At 38.9% G+C, this 15981-nt stretch overlaps 1 long non-coding RNA gene across 1 annotated transcript; it reads right to left on the bottom strand.

Moving 5' to 3' along the window:
• Window positions 1-5826: 5826 nt before the first annotated feature.
• On the bottom strand, window positions 5827-12361 carry LOC106894577. Its single transcript, XR_001413287.1, has 3 exons — window positions 11860-12361; window positions 10748-10822; window positions 5827-5937 (listed from the first exon to the last, which is right to left on the bottom strand). It is a non-coding gene; the product is annotated as an uncharacterized LOC106894577 (long non-coding RNA).
• Between the last annotated feature and the right edge of the window lie 3620 nt (window positions 12362-15981).

The following is a 15981-nucleotide window of genomic DNA, read 5'->3' as shown; positions in this document are numbered from 1 at the left end:
GAGAACTCCTCACTGACAAATTTCCAGATCAACAAGACTGTTCTTGCCAATTTTAAACAGCAAGAGGGCTTTATAATGAGGTCAACAATGGTTTTCCACATAAGGGAGCCCAACAGCATTTTTGTTAAACTTGATTAAACATTCTGAATTGGGCACAACGTGTCATACACACCTTGGAGCTCAGCTTATCCATTTCCGGTGCTCTGCTTTGAAAAGTGCTAGCTAGTCCAGGAAAAAGATTTTGAGACAAGGATCAAAGTGTGAAAAATCAGGAGACAATCGTATTTTCCCAACTTCTATTACAAAATAAGCCCATATACCCAAGAAGCCAAAATGCAGCACTACAGGAAGCAGATCCTGCAGGATGACTCCCCCCTCATTCCGGACATCTTACAAAGACATCATGCCACGTCAGTTATGCAGACTGTCATTTCTTTTCCCTCTGCCTGCGTAGAAGTACCAAAGGGCCCTGCCCCTTTAGTAATCCTCAATGGGCAGCTGAGCCCTCACGAAAGTGGATCAGAGCCATTTCTACCTGCTGATGCTACTGCTTCAAACCGTGGCCTCAGTCATCACGGAATTGGTTCCATTGACTTGCATTTTGAATATTTACTTCGCAACTTTGACAGCTGTGATTTTATTTCATTATTTTTCTCTCCAAAATGAAAGATCAGATCTGGGAACAGAATTTAACAGTTTGGAATAGCTGCCAGTACACCAAATAAACACTTTAGTCTTTCAATAAAAGCTCAGACTGAGAAGAGATCTAAAGTTAACTCATTACAATAGTCTAGTCTGGATCTGACAAAACTGAGTTTGTTCTGATGTCAGCCTCTTGATCTCTTCTGTTCTTTGCTTGTGGCTTCATCTCCTGAACACCAAACTCTTTTAGTTTAAAAAAAACTCTTCAAGCTGACTATAGGACAGCTGTGAGGAAAAAAAACCCAAAACATACTAACTTCAAATTCTACAAAACTATTTTGCCAGGAGAAATGCTACAAAGCAGTACTGCTGGGTGGGCTCTGCTCTTCTGTGGACGTTGATACAAGGCTGTGATACACATTGTCAAGAAATAGGAAAAGTCTGCAGCAAACACTGCCACCCCTCTTTCCTCTAGGTATTTCCTCCCGATAGTTATCCCAGGAAAGGAGAGATAATGCTTGCCAGTCAGTGGTTCACTTTCATTCAGGATCTTATCTCTGCACTGCAATCGACCTGTGACGCCAGCTCGAGTAAACACACCCAACGAGTTAATGTTAAACCAGCTAACTTGGGTACCAGTAACTACATACCTGCAGCAGTCTGGATTTCACGGCAGGCTGCAAAGCTCACTCTGGAGACTGGTTAATAATCAGGCCATTAGCCTACTTTGGCTATTGCAGTTAGTACCTAAGTCACTAAGATAAAACCATCTCGGATTTGTCTATCTCAGCCATCAGAGCAAGAATTGTAAATTAAAGGTAATGCAGAATTTGGGAATAATGGAGTAAAGACATTGAGTGTATCCCAAACCATCTCAGAATCTTCCCCGCCAGCTTTAGACGTGTAACCCTGAGGGACATCAAATGTGAAAGCCCTTGGAAAGGACAAGTAATTATCCAGCACTATCTTTGAGATCTTCCAGACAGGAAAGAGCATATCCACCAACACTCCGTGCCCACTATCTGTACAAGATCCTGCAGACAAATTGTCAAAGTCTTCATTTCTAGTATCAGAAGTTCCTGACAGATCTAATAAAATCAAACTGGCAAACTCTTGACAGGAAATAATTAATTACGGCCAAAAAACCCATGGCTTTTCTTCTACCGGTCCTAGTATTACGACATGTGGATGCCATGTCAGATCTTTTCTATCACAAGTCTGTGTAATGTATTCTGCACCAGGAATCACAAAAACACTTCATGAATAGCATGAAATTAACATGAATATAAATGTGTCTTCCAAAGCAGAGAGCATGTTTTTATCAAAGTTTCAAGACCTTATTCGGTATCTTACCATAATCGTGGGAGATAAACATGGGTGTACCTATACAATAACCTGGGGGCCGCAAAGATGTTTCTACTGTTTTGTGGAATGACGATAATTATATTTAGCACTCATTCAAGGCTTTTCATCTTCAAAGCACTTTACAAACATTAATTAATCCTCACAACACCCTATGAGGTAGGTAAGTATTATTACAGTAGGTGTGATCAGGTTTGTGTAGGGGACTGTAGAGTGTGCACAAAGCCAGGGAAGGGCAGCAGAAATACATATTCCTGCAACTGCACATTTAAAGTCATATTCCTCTCAACGTATTTGCACACAAAAACCAAACCTCTCCACATAAATATATATACATGCGTGCCCACACAAATGCATACACCCCAATCTAGTTCTATTTTTATCTGTACTAAGGCACGCTGTTTTGGGGAAGGCACATTACCCTGAGTATACTGGTCCTGTAAGTGTTCTTCTGACATTTAAATGGTGCAACGTGTTTTGACGTTCTATGGTGGAGTCACAGTTCCTTTCCATGGTGAGAGTTCAGACTGTACAAATGTAGGACAGACACCCATTTCTGGTAGCTGAATGTTTTCTGATACTGTGGCAAAATCCATGCCAGGAAAGAGTGTTTTTAACAACCGCAGGTGGATAATAGGTTCGCAAAACACGGTAACAGATGGGTATTATAAATTAAAAGAAAAACAGAGAGGTTGAGAGGGAGCACTCTCTCTCCAGACAGTTACAGCTCAATACCTGCCCAACTTCTCTGAAGAATTACCAAGAGAACAAGGAAAAAAAAAACCTGCAGCTTAGTCATATTTGTATTCTTATTAAATGCAGGACTGCCTGAGGCGAACAAGAGCTGATATCATAATTATTGGCTTGCCTAGCCAGCTGCCTTCTCTCACCTGATGTAAGATCAGATCTTTCCAGCCTTTGGAGACTCTGTACCGCTGAGCCTCCACTCTCTCTGCAGGGCTGTTTGAATGACCTAATCCTGTCCTGGAGCAGCAGCACGCCGTTTTGCTTCAGTAAAAAGGTAAGAGGAAACCTCTGACAACTTCATATAGCCTTTTAGAATTCAGCCGTGAAAGCCAAACGGAAGGGGGAGCAGAACTCTTTTGCCTTGGCTCATCTATTTAATCTGAAGTCCCCGAGGCTGACTTTGAAGAACTTCAAGCTGAGGGAAGGGGAAGGTCAGCACCTACATCCCGTTCCTCAGCAACTCCTATAGGTATTTATCAGCCGCGAGTGAAGTGTAGCAGGAGAAGGAGTGAAGAGAACACCAGGTAAGTTAATAGACCCATTGGTCTAGTACTTGGAGAAATGAAGGCTGTAGGTGATTTCCCAAAGGAAAAAAAAAAAATAGCTCTTCTTGTCTCGGGTGTATACCAGCTTAATCTAAGCTTCTTTCTGTTCCATAGTTACAAAGAAAGCTGGAAGGGTTTAGCATTACCTGGGAAAAAATGAATTAAATAACAGAAAGACAAACAAAAAAAATTTTTCTAAAAAAAAGGGGGAAGTTTCATGTCTCTTAGATTCATAATAGATTTACTTTAAACTTTTCCAGTGGCGTATCAAAATCTTGGGAATTTAATATATTTTGAAATGAAGCTTGCTTTTACTACGGCCTCCGTTTAAAATCTGTTATTTTTGCCTTGCGTGTTTTGTAATAGTAGATGAAAACTTGGTTTAGACTTACTCCTATATTGAAAGGTGACTGAAGTGACATCCAGACAGAAGTTAGGATGTGTTAACTGCAGAAGTGACTAAATTTGAGTACTGCGAATGGAAATGTGTTTGTTGTTTCTTATACGCACAGGAAATATATTGCTTTCTTTTCACTTTTTAGTTTCAGACTGTTAGATTTCCAGCAAGAAAGGAACTGTTTGTGTTACAAACACAATAATTATCAAACCTGTAAATAACAACTGGCCATCACTCACTCTTGGTCCTCCTGCAAATTTACTGGATATCAGAATAAATCTTGGAGAATTAGACTGTATTCTGTAAATGTTGCAGTTTGGTTTATCAGAATCATATGTTTCTAACTTGAATATTGATATGATCTAGGTTGAACTGGATGAGTTTTAGGCTGAAATACTTGTATTTTATTCATAACTAAGTATGAGCATAGGAGAACAAAAAATACTAAATATCTAGAGTGTATATTTCTAAAGGAGTAATGGATTGTGTAGTTTGCTTTCAGCCAGGTGATGCCCTGTATTATAGAAGCAACCAAGAAAATATATAACTAAAGCACATTGTTTACTTTACATCCTGGTGAGGGGAGATGAACATGGGTAGAAGTAGTATTAAGGTAAATGAAATAAGGGACTACATCCTGGTAATTTGAACATCTCCACTTGCCTCACATGTTAAAGTATAGAGTGAGAAAGTACTAGCTTGTACGTGTCACAGATATAACATTGCCGTGTTCCTAGATATAACTGGAGCCATGTGTTAGTTACTGAGATAGGAGTCAGTCGAGTACTCCAGGGAGTAAATGGAAATATCTATATGCCACTGTGAAAGGTGTAATAGAGGAACCTGGCAGGAACAGATGAAGACACTTGCCATCACTGCAAAACACTGGGCTGAAAGAGGAAGGCTTAGAAAGAGGGACATCTACATGAAGCAATGTCTTTCTCATCCATTCCTTCTAATGACAAGCTTTTTCTTTTTTGGGAAAATAGCTTGCTGCTCAAATACTTTTTTTGAAGGGGATAATGAGAAAGACACATTAAAAAAACCCCAGAGACTGCACTATGTCCTCTTAGAGCATCCCTTTTGTAAAAACAGAAATAAAAAGAAAACATAGTTGTTTAGGATTCATGGAAACTAAACATTAACCACAACAACAACATTCTGATGTTGTTGCATGCAAACTCCAGAAATTTATCACAAGAAGTGGTGTCATGCGGAGCTGCTTTCAATCACAAAAACACTACCATAACCTAGTTTCATAGGCTGTTAAATGACCAAGGACAGGGAGGCAGTGATGCGGCCTCCAAAAAATCTGAAAGAGAAATTTCCAAGTCCTGCAGAAAATACTGATAATTGATTCACATTAGAACCAAAAGGAGTCTTTGATTACAGCCCAGAGTGACCACAGCTAGATCTGAAGCTAGAAATTCTGCAGTAATACATGCGCTAAAATTTAAAAGGCATAAAGTTGCAAAAAAACCCCAACAAAACCCAAAAAACCACCCATACACACACCATGTATTTCCCCTTTAAAAGGTAGGGACTCAAAGCACTGAAGAATGTATAATGAAGAATTTTTATATGTACTACTCTGTCCTGCTTATAAACCAAACAATTACAGATGCAAAATATTCTAGCAGCTCACGCCTCACTCCTGCAGAAACTTTGGAAACTGGCTCTTTCTGACTAGGTCCATTGGAAAGTAAGGAAAAGCACTGTTTTGGATGTGGCATAAATGAAACAGAATTTGACAGGTCAGTCTAGAAGCTGTAGAAATAGTAAATGGAGATAAGTTCCAAGCAGACGGGATTTACCGTTTGTGGCCACGTTCTCTATTGCTACCCAGAAAGCCTGAGCTTGATGATTTGGGTCGAACACACCTCTCTGCTCTCCTGCACCTCAAAAATTATTAGCTTGAAATACAAAGAGATTAATTATGGAGATAACACAGATTAAGCGAGAGTCCAAATAAAATCCTCCCCTTGTACATCTACGAGCAAGGTCAGTTCCACATCTTTTCAAAGCAATTCTTCATTTAGGTAAGATTTGAAAGCAAGGTGGCAGTTCTCAGGAGCTATGTAAGGTTGGAAGATGCTGGAATACCTTGAGCAGGGGTGCACTAAGAAGTGACCAGAGAACAGCATCATCCTGGCTGCCTTAGGAAGCAGAGCTGTGAGGTGCTGCTCCTTCTTCTGAGTTGCTGTGGAATTGATGCCCCAACGTGGTGCTAACAACAGGATGCTCCTTACATTAAGAACGAAAAGCAAAGTCTTAGTCAATTCTATTTATCAAAGACACTGTGCCATTTTTAATAAGATTAGGGAAATTGTTAACCCCTTTGCCACATTTCAAATATAAATTCAAGTCATGCCCTCATAATCAGAGCCACCTGCTTGCTACTGCCTTGACTGGCTCCTCACCCCATCGACAAACATCCTGTTATTTTTGTTCTTTTCTTTTAAATCAATGAAGTCCCGAAGAACACAGTCCATTTCTTGCACCCCTCGTGTGCAACTAAATCTCGTGCTCACAGATGAGATGCTGCCAATGCTTTTTTCCACGACACCGAGAAAACTCAGAGCCCTCACTAAACCCTGTTGCCGTGCTTGCTGGCTTTTTGCAAACACCATCTTCCCAAGGGGCCTATATAAAATCCTATATATACCACTATTATTCTTCCTTCAAATCTACATTTAAAAGAGCCAGGTATTCCAAACAACTGCGATAGAGTAGATTATTCTTTATTTATTTGGGACGCAAGATGTTTGGAGTTGTCCACAGAACAACAATGTTACCTTTTGCATTATATAAACAAAACAATAATGCATAAGATTATTATATGTATTTTACCTAAATTCCCTAACATTTTCAAATGAAACCTGCGTTCTTTGTACCCTGTTAAATGTTGACGAGTACTGAAGGGAGCTGCTAAATGTGTGGTTAGTAAAGTGATTCCTGTGTAGCCCTTACAAATCTCAGCAGTGTCTTTTGAGGTTTAGTAAATACATGTAAAATCACTTTAAGATGTTTGGATGAGACAGGGCTACTGCAATCCAGAGCATTATTATCTTTCTGTTGGTGAAGTGCTCAGAAATGAATGAAGCATATAGGGTGAGGTTCCATCAGAGTCATGTAATGAAGCTAAACATGCTGTCATTTTAACCCAATTTGTTTCCCTCTGTACTGCTGCCTCACCAGTTTGTTAGAGCCTCTCAAAGGAGCTCATCTGGTGTCAGCTTCCAACTTCCACACCTAGCCCGTACTTTACTCCTGGAATGGGTAGGTATCCCTGCCCTGCAAACTCTTAACTGCTGGTTCAACAGACCTGCCAGGACAGGTCCCTGCAACATTCCCCTCTGTGGGCAAATGGTAGGATGCCAGAAATATTAGACAGGAACCTGTTCTCCCAGGAATGCAAGTAATTCATAGAAGGAAATAATTTACTATTTTCCCAGCTGGAATAATTAAACAGCTAGGCACTGTCCTCCCAAGCTGCAGAAAAGAACAAACGAGAGGGATAAAAAGAGCTGGGATGTCCTTCAATATAAATTCTCTTCCAGACTAAACAACCTTAATTCTGTAAATCTTTCCTCATAAGCCACATTTTCTAGGCACCTGACCATTCTCACTCCTCTCCTATGGACTCCAAATTGGAGTCCATTGTTTCAAAATGCAGTGACCGAAACCGGACACAAACCTCCAGCTGATACTTCACCAAGAGGTGATTTCCCGAGTCTCACAGAACATACTTCTGTAAGCACCTTATACCCGCTCTCATGTCTGCCTCTTCCATGATGGCATGATGTGGCTGATTTAGGTTCAGCTCATAATCCATTAAAACCTCAAGATCTTTTCATGCCAAACTGCTACCCAGTCACTTGTCCTCATTCACTCTCTGAAGGGTTTACTATTCCTGCCGAGATGTTGAACTTGGTTGTTCTTGAACGACACTTTACTTCGGTCGGATCATTTTTTCTAACTCCTTTTGAATATTAATCCTGTCCTCTGCATACATATGCAAAGCCTTCCATCTTCATGCTGTCTCCAAATTTGATTAGCTTTCCTCTCTAGTCTATCACGCAAGCCATTAGTGAAAATACCAAGTAGTATCAGACTCTTTAAGAAATCCACTCAAAATACCCTTTCATTCTGACAACAAGCAGTCAGTAACTACTCCTAATGCTCTATTCCACCCATCCTTACCTCCTCTCTACTAGAGCTTCATCTAAAGTAATTTTTCTTAGTTTGCTTATAAGAACATCATGGGAGACAGCGTAGAAGCCTCGTAATGTCAGGCTGTATTACCTGTACACCTTCTCCTCTTCTTGCAAGGCCAGCACACAGGGAAGCTACACCGGTATGACATCTTCTTCTTAGCAAATTCATAATGGCTTTTACTTTTGCCTTTTTTCCTTAGTTTGCTGTGTTGGTGGTTTTTTAAATTTTGTAATTTTCTGGTAATTAAAGTTAAATCTGCCACCCGTACTTCCCTCATACTTTCTAGTTTCAAGACAGGCACTATATTTACCTCCTTGCACTCTTCTGATACAGCACTCATACTCAGCAAATTCTCAAACACCTGCAGCTCTGTAGTAATTTCAGCTGATTCTCTAGATTCACCAGAATGAAATTAATTGGGGCCACTGAACCTGAAGACGTCAAAAAGCCTCAGCCCTGTCCTCTGGGAAGTGAGAACACACGTATTCTTCAATGCATGAGATCAGAGGCAAACAGCTTTAATATTCCAGAATTTCTCATACTCTGACTTGGCATTGCCCCGTTAGTTTTCCATTGTGCTTTAAGGTCACTAATTAATGTATGTCCTACTTTTCTACCCAGAAATAGATTTGGGTTGGCTGGTTTTTTTCTTTGAAATGCAGAGTGTCTGGAGAGCACCTGATCTGCCATGTGGGTTTGGGGTCAGCTTTGTGATATCCGAATTCTGTTTTGGTAATACACAGAAACACTATTGTCTAACACCTTTTATAAGAACCTTTCAAAGCATTGAAAAATTACATACGAGGACCAACATTTTCAAGATTATCCATTAATGCAAGGTATTCTGTCTGGGATAGTCTGTGCATCATCTTCTGAGGCATTGAGCAATAATACCACTTATTTAAATCTATGGAAATTTACTGTCCATAGGTTATATCAGTTCAGTACACAGCATAAAATACCTGTACTCATATGGAAAACCTCTTTCCCTCACAAAATATTAATTCAATGGTTAAGACTCACTAGAAATCTAGTAATGGCTTCCTCAGCTTCTGTCCACTCTCACACAGGTGAGAGTACCCTGCAGCCTAATTTGACATGCACTGGCTAGTAGAAGTTTTCAGCAGATGAACTTAACAGCCAGAAAATAAATGGGGCACAGCATAATTCAGTCACACCTGTTCTTTTTTCCTCCCTGGCTGGATAAAAATAAAACAGGGGACAGTTTTCAACAGGGAAAATAAGGCAGATTTCTCTACGCACCCACGCGCGGAGTGGCTCAAGAGGACCACAAAGGGAACTGCAGGATTTGGCTCAAAGTGATGGTGTTCCTTATTGCTGAAAAGCCTCCACTGAAAAAGCAATTTTTTTAAAAGAAATTCAACAAAATCAGGAAAAGATCAGGTACGCAACAAGAGAAGATTTTTCCACATATGAAGACACTATTAAGCTAAAAGATTTGACAAAAAAATGACAAAGTAAAATTTAAGAGAGAATGAAAATGTGGAAACTGGAAATACGCATATACTGAAACTGAAGGTAGCATGTACCAGGAGTGAACTCCTTGACAATATGGATAATCAAATCTGACCATCATGGAATTCTGAACAAATAGCATCTATGATAACTGCTTAAGGTTTTAGACACTGTAAGAATCAAGTTTCCACCTGTAGTTCAAAACTACTAGTGCAAACTATGCATTCTTGACAAAATAAGAATTGTGATTCTTGTATGCTCACTATTCCAGCAGCAACGAGTTTCTCAGAAAACGTAAGATACGCCAAGAATCACAATAAGAAAAGTGACAACTGGAAATATTTAACTTGGAAAGAGAGAAGGAACAGAATACTTTACAGAAAACCAAATAAAGAGAAACTATATAAAGAATTCTTTGCCCTAGTTTAGCAAGTCAGATTTGATGACGTCTTCATTAGTGATGTCTAATGTTCAAACAAACACACATGGGTTTTGTAACAGACATAGATTTCCCTTACAGAAGCAACTGGGGATGTGCTTTTCATTTTTATATTGTTTTCCTGCTGATATTCTTCCCCTGACTTTAACCCAGCTGAGCCTGCATTGAGCAGGGAGAGTTGGACTAGATGATCTCCTGTGGTCCCTTTCTAGCCTCAACTTTCCTGGGACTCTGAATCTTTTCAATGGTATTTTTGCTACATTTATTTTGTAAGGAATTAGAAACAATAGCTGTGAAAACCAGGCACCTTATAGCTCTGCTCTACAGACTCCCAACCACAGCCAAAAATGGACTTTGATGAGATCTGCCATAGGAAGCTACTGTCACCACAAAACCAGTTGACAAAGAGAGTAAAGTATGAGGTTGCTTCCAGTAGCTGACTGGGCTCTTCACCAGCAAAGAATAACTAAAGCTGACAAAAGCTTCTCATATAGAAATTAATTTCACTCAGCCTCAGATAAAACTAATCCCAAACACAAATCTTCTCCTTGACTACAAACCCTTCATAACTGATAGCTACCGTAATGTAAAATTCTGGGTTCAGCTGGAAAAATACTAAATCAGAGGGAATAAATAAGTGAATGCAAACAAAAAATAGCTTACAATAAAACATGTTCATTAATTTCACGATACTACTTTATGAATAAATCAAAAAGTCTCCAAGCAGCATGCTCTTTGCTCAGAAACCTATTTTCCCCTATTGATATTTTTTTCATCCTGCCGAATTTGCAACATTATATTCTGCTATTGCATTACAGTCCGTAGTCCCCCCAAATTCTATAATATTATAAATGTAGTCCAGTACTTGTTTAGTCAATCTGAAAAAGCTGAAACACTAGAATGAGTGAAAAACTGTCTTACTTGTAGAGGTCATTAAGAAGGAGGAAAAAACTGAGCTGATGCTGTTGTCGATGTTGATACAGATTTGTGGGAGTTCTATAAAATATAAATATATTTTAATAGATCAATTCTCCTTTTTCTCCTGAAATTACTGTTCTTAAGACAGAGTTAGCAATAATATAAAACTCTACTTCTAGTTCCTTAATGAATATTCTGTATCACCTGTGCTTTAAGCATTGGAAACAAACACCTACAAAAAGTTTAATTTGCATTATTTGTTATGTATAAGAAAACAGAATGGTTTTTGTAATATGTTTAGTTTTACATCTCTTTCTTTAATGTGGTAATTCCCTTGGATCAGTTAAATATGTTTTATGTATTATTGAAATTTAGTATTTTAAGAGGAGAAATGAGCATAGTTTTAACCTCTTTGTATCTAGCTGCTCCCAAAAATGCAAGATTCTATTTCAATAAGGGATTTAATTTTTCACACTAAGGAGAGAATGGACAAAATCCCTGTTAGAGGCGGCATGAGTGTCCCAGGAATAATCTTTTGTGCTTCATAAGCTGCGTGATGATATATGTGTGTCAAATGCAACAGGAGTACAGGAGAAAAATGCCGGTCTCCTGTTTAATCTTAGCCTTTTTCTTCTTTCTAATTTTCATCTCTATTAAGAATTTTGTAACAGCATCAAGTACGTGCATATAATTCAATGCACTTGCTTCAATGATGCTTCCTCAATGAAACAGAGACTGTTTATTCAGACTGTTTATTGCAAAACTGTTTCTGGACACAGTTTTTGGGTGTTTGCTGTTTCTGTGAGATTCTTTTCCTTTATTTCAAGGGTGTTATCACCTCCTGTTTTGTGGCAAACGAAATCTCTATTTTCTAAAGTGACTGGGCCTTCCTATAAGTGAGAGGTGGGGAAGGTTACTTATTTTGCATAATAGAACTGAATTTCTCCTAAAAAAGCTGTGAAATTCACACTTTCTAGTTTTGTGGTTAATTTAATCTAGTTTTAATTTTTTTTAAAGTACTTTGCCATTAGATACTTTAATTAACCATAATCTGGGACAGAAAGAATTAAAAGTATATTTGTTGTTTCAGTCATCAATACAATAGACATGCTTACCTTGAAGGAATCACTTCAGTAGATGGACAGACACATAAACAGACAGAATTCAGAACTTGTAAGACACCATGGAAAGTAGATACACTGTTTTTAATACATATATAGCTCTCAAAGGAGATTCTCTATTCCTTTACACATTCATTAAAACATTAAAATATTTAAGCATGGAAAAGACTATCATAGTCTCCATTTCTTAGATCTCTATTGATAGAATAGAATACCTTTGAGATTTTAGCCCTCAAGAGGGATATGTATGTCACAAATATCTGCGTTTTATTTTCAATGTTTTTTCCTGAGCACAGTGACCATTCGTACTGCTCTCCTGTGCAGTCAGGTCACGGCCAAATAAAAAGATTAATGTAAAAGCACCTCATGTTTCACAAGGAGATGGACCCCACTGAAAAGCTCATCCTAGATGAACAAATCACATTATTTTGCCAAAATTTTGCATCAAGCATTTAAGTCATGCTGGCTTGAGCAACGTGCTTTTAAACAACTGGGAATGAAGAGAACCGGGGAAAGAAACTTAGCTTTGTTTTGCTCTTCTTTTAGAAGAAACAGTTTTCACAGAACTTGAAGAATATTCCTGAAAGAGTTAAAATAGCGTAAGATGAAGAATTAAATAAAATTAATTTAAAAATCAAATAGCTGTTCTTGCTACTCTTGCTTTTAGCAGTAAGGCAGCCGTGTTTATGAAACAGAAATAGACTCGAGGAATAAATTAGGCTTTGGGAAAACAGGTGGGTGTAGCAGAGGAATGAGTACTTGGACAGTGGGGAGCGATCATTAGTGAAGCAGAGAGACGGTTAATTGGGTGAATGAACTTTGGTGCAACTTAGACTTGTCATATATGGCCATATTTACAGGTTTTAGAGACTCTTATGCCGGTCTCGTATCTCATAACAGTAACTAGGGTTGGTTTTAGCTGTGCCTATTCTCTCATAACTTCCCTCATCTTCAGATTCTTTTTTCCCCCAGGAACTTCCTTTGTACTTATATTAACAGCTGACATTACGTTTTCCAAGGCTTACAAAGAACGAACATAATCCTTCCTGGGAAGTTTAATGCCTTCATGCACGACTTCTTGTTTTGTTCACCGTATTAGATTTGTTTTTCCTGCTCCCTCCCCCCTTCTTTTAGTCTTCCTCGTTTCAAGCCACTTGTATCTCATCTTGTTCTCAGCAGTTATTCCTTCCTAAAGGATTAGCGTATTTGTATGTTACTCATTTTGCAAAACAACGTCAGCCCATATTTTGTCATAAGGTTCTTTAATCTCCAAACTGTCCCTCATTTATTCTTCAGCCTGTCTGTCTCTTGCTCCTCCTGGAATTCCAAAGACGATGCTTTAAATTACAAAACTCCATTCTCAACTTGATGCTGGGGTGTGAACATCTTTGTAATTTTGGGGGCAGGGAGAGAGAACTATTGGGATAATCAGGCATTGGCCTTTTTATTTTTTCACCTATTTTTTTTTCTCTCTCCCTAACTAGAGTGTTTACTTCTGCAGGTAGGCAGCTATATCTCTCTGGAAATGTGCTATCTTTTGCACTGCAGAGAACTCATGGCATTGAAACAAGAAACATTCTCTGGTTTTATACGTTTAAAACAGTGTGCAACGCAGTGCACATCATACTGAAAAACATCCATCCTGGGTGAAACCAAAGGCCCATCCAGTCCAGTATCCCATTTCCAGCAAGGGATAAGACTAAATGCCTGGGGAAAAGCACAGAAACAGCAAACAGAGTTTGCAAATCACAGATGCCTTAAGTTGGAGCTGGTGTCCATCCATTTAATAAGACACAATGGATTTTCCTTTCCATGAATTTGCCCAGATATTCCTTGAAGTTTATACATCTCCAGCACCCCATGGTAGGGGCTGGCACAGCTCTGCTACACGCTGTGCAACAAACCACCTTATCTTGAGAGGTTTGAATCTCCTTCCCACCAGGCTTTTTGGTGCCTTCAATCCCTGCTTACCCTCTCTGCACCTGGGATTTAATACATCTCATTCATGCTTTCACCATCACCAACCTTCTTTTTTCCCAGGCCTCCTCAGCCTATCCTGTACCACTGTCTCCTTTTCCAGATAGGGAGAACCAGAACTGCACGCTGTTCAAGGTGGCAATGCATCGTGGGTTTATACCGTGGAAAAGAATGTTTATCTCTTTCCTCTCTCCTCCCTCACAATTCTTAACATTTGACTTCACTTTTGTGATTAATATTATCATTGAGCTACTGTTTGCATGTAACCATCCATCATTACTCTTCCCTGAGTTTTAATGGTCAGCTAAATGCCTTTTTTTTTTTACAAAAAAAAAAAAAAAAAAAGAAAATTAGGTTTCTTTTTTGGAAAAAAGACACCACATCTCCCTCTATTTTCAAAACACACCCAGCGGTTTTTTTTTTTTTTTCCCCTTTTTTTTTTTTTTTTTTTTTTTTTTTTTTTTTAATTTTTTTTTTTTTTTAAAAAAAAAAAAAAAAAAAAGGAAGTTAGGATTGCTCTTTGGTAAACAATGTTTTTGTGCTTCTCTTTAGGTTTACCAATAAGGTTAAATGGCCCCTCTCTGAATCTTATAATGTCTTTTTGCTGCTCCTCGCACCTAATCTTTATCATAACTATTCAGAATAACAGTATCATCTGCAAATTTTGTCATGGTGCTACTCACCTCTTTTTCAAGTTGTTGGTTTTTTTTAAACACATTAATTGACACAAAGTCTCAGCAGACCCCTAAAGGTCACCCCCAGCATCAGTGCACTCCTTCCTTCTGAAAGTTGAACACTCACCTTTACCTTTCATTTTCTATTTTTTAACCAAATATTTATCCATGCAAAGACCTTTTCTGTGGATATTCAGGATTTCAGTGGATATTTACTTTCCTTGAAACCTTGTGATGAAGCGTCTTGTCAAAAGCTCTTTCTGGTAACCTAAGCAAATTATCAGCCCAATTTCCCCAGTATGCATGTTTGAAATATTTTAACATGCCAATCAGTATTGACCACTGCACACAGAGAAACACTTAAGTTTTGTGGACAGAAAGGCTATTGCTAGGACTGGAGGGTGGGTTCCCTCCAGAGAAATAAATACCAGTCTCCATTACCTGTTCCTCCATCTTTACTACTTTATATGCAACATTTTTCATGCATGCCTAGGAATAGGTGTCAGCAGAATACATCACTCCAAATCAGCTGTGCTGCTATGAGCTAGCTGAATTAGTTACTACTTGCTAGGTGGATGCTGAAAGACCTTTGATCTTTAGAGGCCAAAGTAGGAACTTGAGTGTCAGGGGTTTTTTTGGTTTTTTCTTTTCAAAGGTTTCTCCAGAAACTAAATGCTTGAACTAGGGCTGCATTACTTCTGACTACATGCAATTTCACTGAGAGTCTTAGAGACCGGTGTAAAAAAGCCCGCATAACCCAGACTAAATGTGTAAAGCAAGTACAAACTGTAGTTCGCACTTTAATCCAATGTAAAACTAACAGAAACCGTTCCAAGGAAAACTGAAACTTACAGCACCTTTGCCTCCTAACACCAAGAACACAAAACAGGTGATAACAGGTGAAATTCCCCTTTGTATACATGTACTGTAGTCAGACATTACCAAAGCAAAGACCCAAAAAAAGCCTCACTTAAATACCTCCTGAACTTGGTTATCTGCGTCTCTGCTGTTTCTTCACTTCACAAATCACCGCTCAGTGAATCAGTCATTCAAAGGCTTTTTTTCTTTTTGTTGGGTTTGTTTTTTTTTTTCTTTTTGTTATTTTAACATACTCAGCTCACGACGGGTGCAAATAAGATTCCCAAATCCATTCCTCAGATCAAATAAAGGTAATTACAGAGCTTACTGTGGGCGATTCCCAGTGGGAGGGTGGGAGTGGCCACGGGTGGGGCTGCGAGGTGAATACTGTGCAGGCACAACAGAGAAAATGGGAATGTACCACACCCATCATAAAACATGCTGCCACAGCCAGCAACAGAAACCATTAGGGTGGATCATCATACACACCTTCTCATAAAGACAGAAAGATGGCATGAGATCCCAAGATGAACTCTCAAGTCACAGGGAGATGAGCGTGACTCACCGCCAGAGAAAAGGAACGTAAAACAGATTATGAGGCTGCTGA

The sequence above is a fragment of the Calidris pugnax genome, unplaced genomic scaffold, assembly GCF_001431845.1.
Source record: "Calidris pugnax isolate Ruff unplaced genomic scaffold, ASM143184v1 scaffold133, whole genome shotgun sequence".
NCBI classification, from domain to species: Eukaryota; Metazoa; Chordata; class Aves; order Charadriiformes; family Scolopacidae; genus Calidris; species Calidris pugnax.
The sequence above is the reverse complement of the archived record's forward strand: the minus strand, read 5'-3'. Positions and strand labels throughout refer to the sequence as shown.